A 15,995-nucleotide genomic window follows, 5' to 3' on the forward strand; every position below is an offset into this window, starting at 1 on the left:
CGTGAAAAGTATCATGGGTGATATTTATAAGAATGGCATTATGTCTGTAGATTACTTTGGGTAGTGTGGCCATTTTAACAATATTAGTTTTTCCAATCCAAGAGCATGAGATATCTTCCCATTTCTTTGAATCATCTTTAATTTTCTTCATCAGTGTTTTATAGTTTTCAGTGTATGGGTCTTTCACCTCTTTGGTTAAGTTTATTCCTGGGTAATCGGGCTGTTTTTTTGTTTGTTTGTTTGTTTGGAGGGGGGAACGGAGATGCAGTTTTAAATAGGATTTTTTTTTTACTTTATCTTTCTGATATTTCATTATGACTGTATAGGTTTTTGTATATCAATCTTGTATCCTACAACCTTGCTGAATTCATTTACTAGTTCTAACAGTTTTTGAGTGCAGACTTTAAGGTTTTCTATACAGAGCATCATGTCATCTGCAGATAGTGACAGTTTTACCTCCTCCCTTCCAATTTGAATACCTCTTTTTCTTTTCTTATTGTTTTGGCTAGGACTTCCAATACTATGTTAAATAGAAGCAATGAGAGTGGACTCCCTTGTCTTCTTCTAGAATTTAGCAGAAAGACTTTCAACTTTCCACCATTGAGTATTATGTTTACTGTGGGTTTGTCATGCCTGCATGAGTGCTAAGTCACTTCAGTCATGTCCGACTCTTTGCGACCCTGTGGACTGTAGTCTGCCAAGCTGCTCTGTCCATGGAATTCTGCAGGCAAGAACACTGGAGTGGGTTGCCATGCCCTCGTCCAGGGGATCTTCCCGACCCAGGAATCAAACCCACGTCTTCTGTGTCTGCCGCATTGCAGGTGGATTCTTTACCACTGAGCCACTGGCGAATTCCCATTGGTTTGTCATAATGTACTTTATTATGTTGAGATGTGTTCCCTTTATACTCACTTTGAGTGTTTTTATCATGAAGTTGTTGAATTTTGTCTTGAGTCTTCTGTTCTTTGTACAGACAATAACCTCAGCTATTTCTTCTATGCCTACAACCTCCAATTGCCTGTTTCTAATTTTGATTCATTATCCACCTTCAGGACTATTTGTTCGTCTGCCTGTGAGATGCATTTAGTTATTTAAAATTTAACTTATTCACGTTAAGTCAAAATTTTTTTCTTTTTCTTATTCACTCTTTAGTACAGTCTTCAAATTTCTTTACATTTGCTAGTGATGGCAACATTATTCCATTCATGTCTTCTCACAGTTTTACTGTCACCTTCAATTCATCCCTTTTTCATTCAAGCCTTTTTAGTTTTTCCTTTGAAATGGTTCTCCATTATACCTGCCACCTACCTGTGCCCTCATTACTCCTTCGGTTTATTTTCTGGTGACCCTCATTTCAGATTTTTCTTTTACTCAATCATTTTCTCTCCTCTGCAAACTCATATGAATCTTGACCACCCACCTCCCTCAGTTAATCAAATCATAACTGTCCTCAGACCTCGGGAATCTAACCTGGTGTCATCTGGACAATCCAGGCTTACTGTCACTAAGAAAGTAATTCTAAGTGAGATAATTTTTCTTCTTTGAATCCTAGCATTTTCTTCTGTAACTTGTAAGAGAGTTGTCCTAAGATTCCTGCAAATTCTAAAATGATGTCTGTAATCCCCAATGGAACTCTTCATTTATTTTTCACAACAAATGTTTATGAGCAATTGTAATATTCCAAGTAATGTTCCAAGCCTTGGAATTACAATGGTAAGCAAAAGATACACAGTCATTTCTCTCAAGAAATGCATACCATCTAGTAGAAAGGACAGGATTTGATTAGCAAGTAGTCACCCAGAGTATTATATAATTATAAGCTAATATAAGTGTCATAAACTTTTATGGATTTGTAAAAGAGTAGAGATTTAGGAAAGCTTCTCTGAGCTGAGTTCAGACACTTGAATAAAAGGGAGTTAACCAAAGACATGGAGGGAACGGCCATCTTCTGACAGAATGTATGCAAAAGACCCTGTGAGGAAGGGGATCATGGCACACCGAAGGAAATGAAAACAAGTCAGAGAGAAGGAACAGTAGAAAGAGTGAGGTTATAGAGGGAGGTAGAGGCCAGGCCTTCTAGGTCACAGTAAAGGATTTGGGGATTTTTATCTTTAGAGCACTGGGAAACCACTAAAGAATTTTAAGTAGGACATATATGTGATGGGGAGGGAGGAGGTACGAGTGTTTATTGATATGGTTATATTTGCATTTTGACAAAAAATGATTCTAGTTGCAGGATAAAGAATAGATAAGAAGAGCTAGAGTAGAGGCAAGCAACCAACTAGCAGAATATTGCAGTAGTACTGGCGGGAGATAATAAGTTGGGTCATGGAATGGTAATAGAAATGGAGAAAAGTGAAAGATTTGGTAGATAAATATGGAGGCAGAATCCATAGACTGGTACTGGAGTAGAGGGGATGTTGTGTAAGAGAGGTTTAAGTATGATTTAAGGTCGTGACTGATCTAACTGAAGGAATATTGTGTTGTGGACTGAATTGTGTCCCCACAAAATTCATATGTTGAAGCTCTAGTCCCCGTTGTGCTGGGCCTTTGGGAGGTAATTAGATTAGATGAGGTAATGAGGGTCAGGCCCTCATGGTGGGATTAGTACACCAGACAACTTGCTGTCATTCCATCTCTCCCTGCCATATGAGGACACAGTAATAACACAGCCATGCAAGCCCAGAAGACAGCCTTCACCAGAAACCAACCTCAGCTCCCTCCCTGATCTCAGAATTGCAGCTCTAGAGCTGTGAGAAAATAAGTTTCTGTTGTCTAATCTCACAGTTTGTGGTATTTTAGTATGGCATCCCAAACTGGTGTCCTGTTGACTGATATGTTATAGAAAATGCTTGCTGCTACTGCTGCTAAGTTGCGTCAGTCGTGTCCGACTCTGTGCGACCCCATAGACGGCAGCCCACCAGGCTCCCCCATCCCTGGGATTCTCCAGGCAAGAACACTGGAGTGGGTTGCCATTTCCTTCTCCAAGAAAATGCTTGAGAAAAGGTATATTTTGTTTGTTATGTTGTGTATGAGAGTAGGGAGAGATCATGAGTTCTGTGTTGGTAATTGTACATACATATCTGCCATTCACACAAAAGTCTGACTAGTGGTAAACGATTAAATGTTTTGAAAGTTTGGGGGAATATGGGTGCTGATTCAAGTCACAGACCTGGATGAGATTATTACTCAGGAGGGAAAAGAAGAAGAAGGAAAAGAGAGGAAGTAGGAAAAAAGAGCCTAAGACTTCATACTGAAGAAGTCCAATCAGTAATTACTGGCCAGGAGGAAAAGGAGGAGCCTTAAAAGAAAGCAGAGGTAAGAGGAAAATCTGGAGAGTTTTATGTCAAAGAAGCCAAGAGAGAAAAGTGTAGAAGTACTGGACAGTGTCAGGTAGTGATACAAGCTACAGTAAAATGAGAAATTGAAAATAGCTAATGGGTTTATAGACATCGTGGCTAAAAATATTACCCCCTCACCCCATTGGATTAACCTGGATTGACTGTAGTCTACAGTGCATTGAGGAGTAAGCAGGAGGAAGATACATGGAAACAGAGAGTATAACTCTTACAAGAAGTTTGGTTGGGAAGAAGAAGAAGAATATGAAGGAGCGTTTTGTTTTGAGTTTTCCTTCCTTTTTTTTTTTTTTAATTGAAGTATAGTTGATACACGATATTATATAAGTTACAGAGGTACAATATAGTGGCATTATAGTGATTCACAGTTTTTAAAGGTTGTACTCCATTTATAGTTATTATAAATGAAAGGGCATTTTTTATTGTGGTTTTGGGCTTTATTTTTATGATGAAAGAGACCTGAATTTTCTCATGTTTAAATATCAGCCAGAAGAATCCAGTTGAGAGAAGAAGTGGATAAACTAAAAAGAGAAAAGATAAAGGTGGGTTCCTTAGAAAGAGTGAAGGAGAAGAATTCAACATACATGTGAAAGAACCAGTGTTACCTTAACGAATTAAGGAAGCAAAGGAAAATGGCATATGGAAGTATTTTTTCAGTTTGGTAGTAGGAAACCAAGAGAAATTTAATGACTTTCTCCTTGAAACTGGAAGCAGAGTCACTGATTGACCCTGCAGAGAGAAGTTTGGAGGCAAATGGTTTGAAATCATCCTCCAATATGACTTCTTCTTATGCTGTACTCATTCTCATCTCTATGCCTTTTAAAAACTATTTATTATGGAAAATGTCATATACAAATACAACCTGGACGGGAGGGGAGTTTTGGGGCAAATGGATACATTTGTATGTGTGCCTGAGTCCCTTTGCTGTTCACCTAAAACTGTCACAACATTGTTAATCAGCTGTACTCCAATACAAAATATAAAGCTTAAAAAATAAAAAAAAAAAAAAAATTAAAAGTAGACTGCCTAAACAATTGTCAACTTATGGCCAATATATTGTTTCTTATATAACCCTATCCATTTCCTCACCTTCTATATTATTTTGAAGCAAATCCCATGCATCATATTATATCACCTATAATATTTCGATTTGTATCTATAAAGATAAGAACTTTTAAAAACATAACCACAATATTGTTATCAAACCTAGAGAGAATAATTCTTCAGTATCATCTAATATCTAGTCAGTGTTCAAATTTCTAATTATCTCATGAATGTCATAGTGTGTGTTGGTGTTTGTAGGCATGTATGGTTATTGTTTGTTTGTTTTTTTAGCCTGGAGCCAGATAAGATCTACTCACCACTACTGGTTATGGCTTTCAAATTTTTTTTGTAAAAAAGAAATTTCTTTCAAAATCAGTAGGTTTCCCCCTCTTTTTTCATCTCTTGCAATTTAATTTATTTTTTATTGAAGTATAGTTGATTTATAGTGATTCAGATATACAGCAAAGTGATTCAACTCTCTATGTATTTTTAGTATATTCTTTTTCAGATTCTTTTCCATTATAGGTTATTACAAGATACTGAATATAGTACCCTGTGCTATACAGTATGTCCTTGTTTATCTATTTTATATAGTATGTGTAGTGTGTATCATTTAAACCAAATTACCCATTTATCCCCCCACTAATTTCCCCTTTGGTAATTAAGTTTGTTTTCTATGTCTGTGAGTCTATTTCTGTTTTGTAAATAAATTCATTTGCATCATTTTTTTAGATTCCGCATGTAAGTGATATCATATGGTATTTGTCTGACTTCACTTAGTATAACCATCTCTAGGTCTGTCCATGTTGCTGCTAATAGCATTATTTCGTTCTTTTTTATGGCTGAATAATATTCCACTATATACATATATCACATCTTCTTTATCCATCTGTTAATGGACATTTAGGTTGCTTTCATGCCATGGTTATTGTAAATAGTGCTGCTATGAACATTTGGGTGCGTGTATCTTTTTGAATTAGAGTTTTCATCTTTTCCAGATATATGCCCAGGAATGGGATTGCTGGGTCATATGGTAACTCTATTTTTAGTTTTTTAAGGAGTACCCATCCTCTTTTCCATAGTGTCTACACCAGTTTACCTTCCTACCAACAATGTCAGAGGGTCCCCCTTTCTCCACACCCTCTCTAGACTTTTTGGTGATGACCATACTGAGTGGTGTGAGATGGTGTCTGTTGTAGTTTTGGTTTACATTTCTCTAATAATTAGCAATATTGAGCATCTTTTCATGTACTTATCAGCCATCTGTATGTCTTTGGAGAAATGTCTATTTAGGTATACCTATTTTTTGATTGGGTTGCTTGTTTTTTCAACATGAATTGTATGAGCTGTTTGTATGTTTTGGAAGTTAAACCCTTATTGATTACATCATTTGCAAATATTTTCTCCCATTCGTAGGTTGTTTTGTTTTGTTTATCCTTTCCTTTGATGTGCAAAAGCTTTTAAGTTTAACTAGCTCCCATTTGTTTATTTTTGCCTTTGTTTCTGTTACTCTCAGAAACACATCCAAAAAAATATTGCTACGATTTATGTAAAAGAGTGTTCTGGCTGTGTTCCCCTCTTAAGAGTTTTATAGTGCCCAGTCTCATATTAAGGACTTTAATCCATTTTGAGTTTATTTTTATATATGGTGTTAGAGAGTGTTCTAATTTTCATTCTTTGACATAGCAGTGCACTTTTCCCAGACTGTCTTTTTTCCATTGTATGTATTCTTACCTCCTTATCTTAGATTGACCATAAATGCATAGGTTTACTTCTGAGCTTTCTATACTGTTCCATTGATCTATGTGTCTCTTTTCATGTCAGTGCTATACTGTTTTGATTACTGTAGCTTTGTAACATAGTCTGAAGTCAGGGAGCATGATTCAAATATATTAAAGAAACCAGGTCAGTTATCATGTAGATTTTACCACAGTTTGAATTTTGTCTGTCCCTCTTCTTTATATTTCCTACATACAAACTCGTAGGTGGCTCAATCTAATTCAGGTTGTTTATTTTATTTATTTATTTTTAGCAAGACTGTTTTATAAAAGGTTTTATATTGTTCCACCAGGAGGCACATAATGTCTTAAGGTTTCTTCTTGTGATGTTAATAGCTATTGACGCTAAATACATAAAGTCATTGGAGGTTGCACACAGTAACATTTTAATTCTAGCATTCTTTTTTCACATAGTAGCTGGAATATTTTTATAAAGGGAAACATTCCCTCATCTATTATTTGATTGCTTAGTAGAATTGTTTAGCTAAGAAAGGTAGGATAAATGCTTACTTCTTTCCCTTTATTTACCTATTAAAAAAATAAATTTGGTTTTCCAGATGGGGGGGAACATTTTTGCAGTGTATAGTGTATATCATATCATCGTAGTGTACAGTTTAAATATCTTACAATTTTCGTTGTCAATCATATATCAATAAAACTGGGGGAGAAGTGAGTTAATTTTCTAAATATTCCCTTGTTGGCCATTTATCAATAGTTGTTATTTGCTGTTACTCTGAATTCATTATTTGTAATAATGCTCAAATTGTCTCATCATTGGCAATTGTAGTCTCTATAAATGGGCTTCTCTATGTTTTTAAACTTTCCTCAGTCTGGAATCCTTACTTCCTTGTCTCAAAACATTTGGCTGTTCCTAAAAATCAGATATGCTGTCTCCAAGGATGAGTATATGCCATCATTGAGAATAGGAAGAAAAAAAAGGAAATGAGCACCAAAAACACTGCCACAGTTATTAGAGTAGTGGAACGTACTTAGTCTTCTATGATAGCCACTTAGAGGGAGAGAAGCTCATTTAGATGAGCTCAGTTTGATAAATTCATTTTAGAAAACCCATGCATTTACCCTTTAATAGAACTTTTATGTTGTGATTTTTGGGTATAGGACAGTATAGTCAAAAAATAGTCAATGCTTGATGATAAGAATATGTCCATGAGCACTTATGCTAGTAATAATGATGCCCAGTTCCCAGTGATGAGCACAATGAACTGCTGCTGGCTTACCCAAGGGCATGTGTCAGTCATGTCTCTGAGCCTCCTCAGCGGTGCATGGGTCAGCCTACAACCAGTTGCATTTAGTGTACCACTGTTAACTTATGTCTGCCACCACTGAGATCTTTACACTTCGCAACTTCAATGAAAACATGTTGATCTCATTGTCAAGGGCAGCTTTCCAAGTTCTCTAGCTCTCACACCTGTGAATACTCAAGTCTCCACTGTCCATTATCATCACGAATACCTTTATTTGAACACTGTAACAAAAATCTGAATTTGAATTGCTGAATAAGAAAAAGAAGTGTACTATGAACCATGACCTAATAATAAAAAATATTTTATTTAGAGTTACATACAATAACACATAAAGTCAAGTTTGATTAAATATTTGTTCTTTGATTTGTATTTACTGTGGTAGAGGGGGCCAGTCATTCCTGTGTCTGTACATAGCCACCATGGCCACTGACTTGTTTTCCTAACAAGCCCAACTTATTTTCTTTTTAAAAAAAGTTGTCTTTTACAAATAAAATTCCAAAGGAAGAAGCACTTAACAAAGAATTTTTTTTTTCATAAATGTTATGATTTGGGTATAACAAGCCATATTGAATCCATTGGGTTTTGGGTAATAGATTTCAAAATACATCATAAATGTAAGTAATATGATGACTAATGGGTCAAGTAAAGTTGGAACGTTTTAAATGAGAAAATAGCTGGAACAGTTTTTGGGAAACTTTTCCAGTTGATGTTTGGTCCCCCACAAGGTGTGCATTAACATAAACTTAGGGGAATCACCTCTGGGGCTTGAATTCCCTCTCTGATTTCATTATTACAATATGATTCTTTTCCTTTCCCTATTAAGTCATCTCCTAGGGTGATGGAAGCATAAAATAAGTGTAATTTATTTGTATTTGTCTAATCTCCTTTTAACTCAATAATCGTTCCATCATTCTGTTTCCTGGTAGCTTTAGGAAAGTTTTGAAGGGTAATTAGAGTCTAATAATTGACAGGCATGGGTTTACTTGGTAACTTAAAGATATAGAATGTGTTCTGGAGATGGTGAGAAATTAGATCTGGCAGAGAAATGGATGACTCAGCTGGGAAATTCACTATTACTACACATTCTTAAAATCTAAACATTGAAAATAATCCATTTATTAAAGTTCATTGAGGATTATAAAAAAAAATCTAAATCATTTAAAACAAGAATCTGATAATAATTGGATAAATGTGGAATAAAATTCACATTAACAATCTATGCCTGGTTCTTTATCCAGTTATATTTCCAGTTCTTGTAAATCATCATTTTATATAGTTCCAACTGTGTCTGTTGAATAAAACTTTTATACTCCATTTCTTTAATGCTTTCATCTTAATAATGAAGTTAATGTTTTTCATCATTTTTTAAAAGTATAAAAGAAGATGAGAAAATACATTGCTCAATTTTTTGTTTAAAATGTCAGATTTTTTTTTGAGTAGTTTTCCCATTTGTAAAAGTAAGTTTTCCTACCATTATGAAACTACAAATATTTATAATAAAGACAGTAATTTTCTACCCCATAAAGTACCTAACTAGTTAAAGGATGTCAAAGTCTAACTTTATACTAGGAAATAAAAGTAACAGTACACATTTGTTTAATTATCAGATGTGACAATGACCTTGTGATTTTAGTTGAAGGATTCACACATGTTGATGGACTTTACAAGCAATAGAGTGCTGTTGCATTTGTGGGGTTTCTCATTCTGGTACATGCTACAGATCTCTTTGTGGACCTGGTACTTTGAAAGGAATAGCCTCATTGTAAGCTCTGCTTTTTGCACTCTTGACCTGCAATATTGTCTGACTTGTCCAATGGGACTGCCCTAGTCCCTCTGTTTATACATAGAACAGACTGTGTTTTGCAAGGAATGGGGCTCAACACTCCAACTCTAGGGGGCTGAGAGTGGGGGTCTTTGTGGGCCAGTGGAGGGCAACCATACACAAAGGTTGCACTGTATGCAGACAGACATACAGAAACCATCTAAAATGGAAATTATTTAAATGTTTTAAATATCTAGTTGTCTCTTACAAAAAGTTAACATAACACTTGTCTTGTGCTTTGTATATAGCTTGTGCTTTGTATGTAGCTTCTCCGGTGGCTCAGTGGTAAAGAATCCGCCTACAGTGCAGAAGATACAGGAGACAGTGCAAAAAGTTTAACCCATTTTGTTAAACTCGTACTGAATATATATTGTGAGCTGTTATTGATGTTGCTTTGGTAAATTGATGTTTCTGATTTTTAAACTTTTCAAAGTTCATATTTGGTAGAATAAGGTTGATAATGTAACTCAAATAGATTCATAGTTGAAATTCACAAATATGATTAGATTGTAATACACATTTCTTTTTCTGAATTATCAGCATTTGACTTCTACTGATAAAAAAGAACCTTCTTTTAAAACTTATTTTGTAATATGAGCCAAGACCTATGAAGGACTATATTCTCTTTCCTAATTCAGCTACTTGAGATGGTGTCAAACTGACCTGTGCTTTTTAGTTTTACTGGTTTAACTGATTCTAGTCTAGCTGTTCAATTAAAGCCTTTAATTTTCATGTGCCACAGTGTTTGGTGTCAGTAAGATCAGAAATTATCCTATGGCTTCTGTAACATTTAGGAGTAGCATTCCATCTTTTTTACCTTCTGCAGAAAGGGCACCCTAATCTCACCATTAAAGGTATTAGTGTAAGTGTTCTACTACACTGTTGGAAGGGCCATGGAGAATGGAAAGTAAACCTGAACAACTGGCTCAGTACAGAGTTGGTTAGCACTTACGTCTGAAGTGGGCTTCCCCTAGACATAAGGGCACAGTCCAGCCCTTTAGCCTTTAGAGAAGTACATGTGAGGTTAAAAAGTAAAGGGGGTGGAAAAAACTGTCCTGTCATGCATATGATAAAGTCACTGAAAGAATTTTGTTTCTTTTTTATTTTTTAAATAAAAGAGAAAAAAATTAAAATGCCCTTCATTGGTACATAGTTCTGTGAATTCTAATACATGAATAGATTCATGTAACTACTACCACAGTCAAGATACAGAACAGTTCTGCCACCTTAAATTCTCATGGTAGTCCTTTGTAATCAAACTTTCCCCTAAGCCCTAGTCTCTGATAATTACTGCTCTCCATCACTTTAGGATTTTTATTTGTCTTGTCTTTTTGAGAATGTCATACAAATCTGATCATATAGCATGTAACCTTTTCAGACTACTTTCTTTAACTCACATGCTACCTACCCTTGAGATTTGTTGCATCTGTCAGTAGTACAGTCCTTTTCAGTGCTGAGTAGTGTTCCATTTTGTAGATGTGCCATTTAAGAATTCACCCATTGAAGGGCATATAAGTTGTTTCCAATTTTGGTGATTTTGAATAGAGCTACTTTAAACATTTGTGTACAAGTAGTTATGTGATTATAAGTTTCACTCCTCTATGATAAATACCTAGGCGTGGAATTAGTGGGTCATATAAGAAGGGGCTTCTCTGATGGCTCAGACAGTAAAGAATCTGCCTGCAATACAGAAGACCTGGGTTTGATTCCAGGGTCGGGAAGATTACCTGGAGAGGGGAATGGCTACCCACTCCAGTATTCTTGTCTGGAGAATTCCATGGGCAGAGGAGCTTGGCAGGCTGCTATCCATGGGGGTCGCAAAAAGTTGGACACGACTAAGTGCCTAACACACACATACACACAAGAAACTACTAAAATGTTTCCAAATTGCCTGTATCATTTAACATTACACCAGCAATGTATGAGGGTCCCACCAGTTCCATATCGTCTCCAGCAGCTTGTATTGTCAGTGTTTTTTTATTATTTTAGCCATTCTAATAGATATCTCATTGTCATTTTTATTTGTACTTTTCTAATTACTAATGATGATGTATGTGGACTGTTCTTGATATTGCTTTGGGAAATTTAGGGATACTATAGTAGTCTGTAGTTGTCTTATTATCTTTGTCTGGTTTCGTATCAGTAATGATGGTTTCATAAAATGAATTTAAGTATATTGTCTCCTATTTTCTGTGGTACAAGAAAAAGAAGGAAAAAATGAAGGATATTCTTAGTCCCTATGGGCATTAGGAATTCCCTTCCCATTACTGAAGCCAGAAATAGAGGCTTTTTCTGACTACTCCCTCCTTCCACACCTGATGCCCACCTTCAGGTTTTTGGCTGCCCCAGACTATAGAATATTGCCAGAAAAATGAAAAATCCACTACCATTTTGGTGGTAGCTTGAAATTTAGTCATCTTCCCCAATCTACCTGTTACCATTTACTTTTCAGAGTCTTCAAATAGCTGCTCTGTAGGTTTTTTTTTTTTTTTTAAGCTGTAATATCTCCAGATGTTATAGTTCTATCTTTCCTGGAACCCTGAAATAATATTTAAAGAAAGGGAGTTGGCAACTAACAAAGAGGAAAAGCAAAGTATATTAGATTTTTTTATTTTGGAGGGAAAAGGTAAAAGAAGCTAGGGCAAACATTCCTAAGCCTTGAAACTTTATTTATAATCACATTAGAAACTGGAAATACTTCACATTAGCATATGGAATTTGTATTGGTTTTCTATTGGTGAATTACAAACTACCACAAATATAGTGGCTTATAGCAATGCAAATTTATTGTCTCAATCCTCTAGGTCAGAAGTCCAATTGGATTTAGCTGTATTCTCTGCTCAGAATCTCACAAAACCAAAATCAAGATGTCAGTTGGGCTGGGCTCTAATCTAGAAGCTCTGGGGAAGAATCCACTTCCAAACTCATTCCATCTGTTGCATAATCCACTTCCTGTGGTTGTAGGACTCAGGTCCCTAATTCCTTGTTAGTGATTGCCCAGTACCTCCATCCCTCACCTCTAGGGCACCCTTTCCTTCTCACATGATCCCTACCATCCTCAAAGTAGCAATGACAGATCATAGACCCATTTCAAATCTCTCTTGACTTCCCCTTCTGCCTCCTTATTGTACTTTGTAAAAGGCTCGAGTAATAGATCAGTCCACCAGGTAATCTTGGGCTTAAATTCAATTTACCTGGAATTTTTATCACACCTATAAAATCCCTTCCAGCACAGCAGTACCTGGCTTAGTGTTTGAGTCAATAACCAGGGGACAGGAATCTTGGGAGAAGGGGGTCATCTTCAGAATTCTGCCTCGCACAGAACCAGATTAGGGAGTTCTGGGGTACTCCAACACGAAGTGACCAAATAAGTGCTTCATGCTGAGTTTGAGGCCCAACACTAGGTATTAAAGGTGAAAAATGTATACTCAAGGATCTTCTCTATTGGTGGAAGACATAATCTCACAAAAGATACTTATGTAGGACCAGCTTTGTGGAACTACTTCTTGGAGAAAATGCTGAGCATTATCCTGGAAATTAGGCATTAGGCAAAGAAAGGGTACATTAGACCAAGGAGCAACATGATCAAAGGCCTAATGGTATGACATCGCATGGGCTGGGGAATGTGGGCTCTGTAAACTCTTGGATATTTCTGGAGCTTTAATATTTAAGGCAGGCAATGGCTGTGGATAAGAAAAGGCAGGATCTCTTTTTTCCATTCTAAGGAGCTTCATCTTCTATCCCATAGGTAAAAGCCATTACACAGTTTTAAGCAATAGTGAACCAATCAGGATCACATTTGAAACAAATCATTTGGAAATTACTCTGGAGCCTGGATTAACAGGAATCGGTCTAGACAGAGAAACCTTTTAGGAGGCTTTGTATTAGCTGAAGAATATCAAAGACATGAAGGGGAAAAAATGGGGAGTGGTTGGAATGCTGGAGAGAAAGAGATTGGATTCAGGCAATATTTTGGAAATAAAATTGACAGAACTTAATCATTGAGTAGGTTTGGACCAGGAAAAGAGGGAGTGAAATGAGTCAAAAAGTCAGATTTTTTTTATTTGAGCCAGTTGGTAGATTAGAGCTATTAACTGAGACAGAGATCATAGCGTGTGTGAGAGGAAATCCCATGGACAGAGGAGCCTGGCGGGCTGTCGTCCACTGGGTCACAAAAGAGTTGGACAGAACTTAGTGACTAAACAACAACAAGAACCAACAATGAGAGGAGGTGATGGATTGTTCTGGATGAATTGACTTGATGAGCTTGTGGGAGTTCAGTAGGAAATAAAAATCCATTCCTTTTTTTTTTTTCCCCTTCATTACATTATTAAATATCCATTTTGTACTTGTGCATACATGCTAAATCACTTCAGTCATGTCCACTTCTGTGTGACCCCATGGACTGTAACCTGCCAGGCTCCTCTCTCCATGGGATTTCCGAGGCAAGAATACTGGAGTGGGTTGCCGTGCCCTCCTCCAGGGGATCTTCCCGACCCAGGGATTGAACCTGCATCTTTCACATCTCCTGTACTGGCAGGTGGGTTCTTTACCACTAGCACCACCTAGGCAACTGAGAATATTAAGATGTAGAACAGTCCTTATTTTTCAGGAGCTCATAGTTACCTGGACACTAAGCAGTAGCTATAGAAATAATATAAATAGATACTTGATGATGACACAATACACAGGATATTCTGGAAGCAATGAATAAGAGGCACCTCAGTCTGCCACAGGGATCAAGAAAGGTTTTTCGGGAAGAAATGACTCAAAGAGTCTCAAAAGACAAGTTAGGCAAATAAGCAAAGATAAATAGTTTGGGGAGTTTTTTTGTCTGTTTTTCTTATGCCCCTGGGACTTCCATATCTGAGACACAAGAATCCATATTGAGATAGCAGTCAGCAGCTCTCATGCATACCATTCTATGGATGTTTTGCCAATCTACAGTCAGGGAAAGTGGATCCCTTAGGCTCAGCAGTTGGTATAGGTAGATATTTGGGCAAATTGCTGAGCAGGTCAGTAAATTGCTTCTATGGCTACTTCTGACCCTTAGTTTTAATCTCATGTTATGAATCCAGGCAAAAGAAGATAGCTTCTGGCCCCAGTATCTGAGTCTTCTTTCCACTTTAGCTTTGTTTAGTGTTTCTGTTGTTGCTGTCATCTGTTAAGATTGCTCATTTTTTTCATTGTGGTAAAAGATGGTATTATTTTTTGTGAGGTCACAAAATTTAGAAGCCCACATAAAAGAATTTGAAGACAGAGCAGAACAATATATGAGTCATTTGAATCATGCAGTTTCCCTAAAATATTTTGCCCACCAACCTGTTCTGCAAGTCAAAAATAATGCCTTTCAAAAATGGTGCTGGTGTAACTGGATTTCCCTATGCAAAAAAAAATTTAAGTTGAACCCCTACCTCACACAAAACACAAAAGTTAATTTTAGAGGAATTATAGACCTAAATGTAAGAGATAAAACTATACAACTTGTAAAAGAAAGCATAAATGTGAATCTTTGTCACCTTGGATAAAGCAATGCTTTTTTGATGTCACCAAAAGCTCAAACAGAATAATCTGTTGGACTTCACAAAAATTAAAATCTTTTGTGCTGCAAATGATACAATCACAGAAACTGAAAAGACAGTTCACACAATGGGAGAAAATATTTGCAAATCCTATATCTGATGGGGACTTGTATCTGGAATATATCGATGTAAAAGACTCATACTATTTAATAAGAAAAAGACAAAAAAAAGCAATTTAAAAATGAACAAAGGTGATAGGCATTTTTCTAAGAATATATACACATCACCAATAAGCATAAGAAAAAATGCTCAACATCATTAATCATTAAGAAAATACAAATCAAAATCACAATGGGATACCACTTCACACCCACTAGGATTGCCATAATCAAATATAACCCAGCAATTCCACTTCTAGGTAGATACCTAAAATAATTGAAAACATATTCACATAAAAATTTGCATACTAATGTTCATAGCAGTATTATCCGTGCATGCTAAGTCACTTCAGTCGTGTCTGACTCTGTGTGACTCCGTGGACTGGAACCCACCAGGCTCCTCTGTCCATTGGATTCTCCACTGGAGTGAGTTCCCATGCCCTACTCCAGAGGATCTTTTCCACCCAGGGATCGAACCTGTGTCTCTTACGTCTGTCTACCTGCATTGGCAGGTGGCTTCTTTACCACTAGCACCACCTGGGTAGCCAAGAGGAAACCCTAAAGTGCTGAAATCTGAAGAAGATGAGCAGAGGTCCTCCTGTTGAAAACAGAACATGAACTTTGTCTGCTTGATAACTTTGCTATTCCTAGCTTCATCTATGACTATGTCTTGTATTATATCAGGCTCCAGTGAAAAGAATACTTAATTAGGTTCAGTTAGTTAAACGCCACCATTTACTGAACACATACATATGAGAAACACACTGTGCCAGGCACTGGGCATAAAGATGAGTGCCATCCTCTGCTTTCACGACCCTGACAGTCTTAAGTCTTACTGATGACAAAAGTGGAAGTGAGAACGCAAAAACAGAAAAGTCTTAGTGTCAGGTGATTAAGTGACAAATAAGGGCAACATCTGGTGCGTGATACATGTAAAATAGAGTTTCAGAGGTCTCAGTCTACCATGTTACATTGGATGAGATATTTGAAACTTGTTCAAAACAGAATACAGGGAAAGATGTAGGGACTTTTCTGGGTTTTAGCGGGTTG

At 36.6% G+C, this 15,995-nt stretch overlaps 1 protein-coding gene across 11 annotated transcripts in view; it reads left to right on the forward strand.

The window, feature by feature from the left end:
- The window catches only part of VPS13B (vacuolar protein sorting 13 homolog B), a 752,042-nt gene that overhangs the window by 563,826 nt on the left and 172,221 nt on the right, over positions 1–15,995 (forward strand). The window lies entirely within an intron of this gene.

Source organism: Giraffa tippelskirchi, chromosome 6 (assembly GCF_054371585.1).
Source record: "Giraffa tippelskirchi isolate mGirTip1 chromosome 6, T2T-mGirTip1v1.2.pri, whole genome shotgun sequence".
Taxonomy (NCBI): domain Eukaryota; kingdom Metazoa; phylum Chordata; class Mammalia; order Artiodactyla; family Giraffidae; genus Giraffa; species Giraffa tippelskirchi.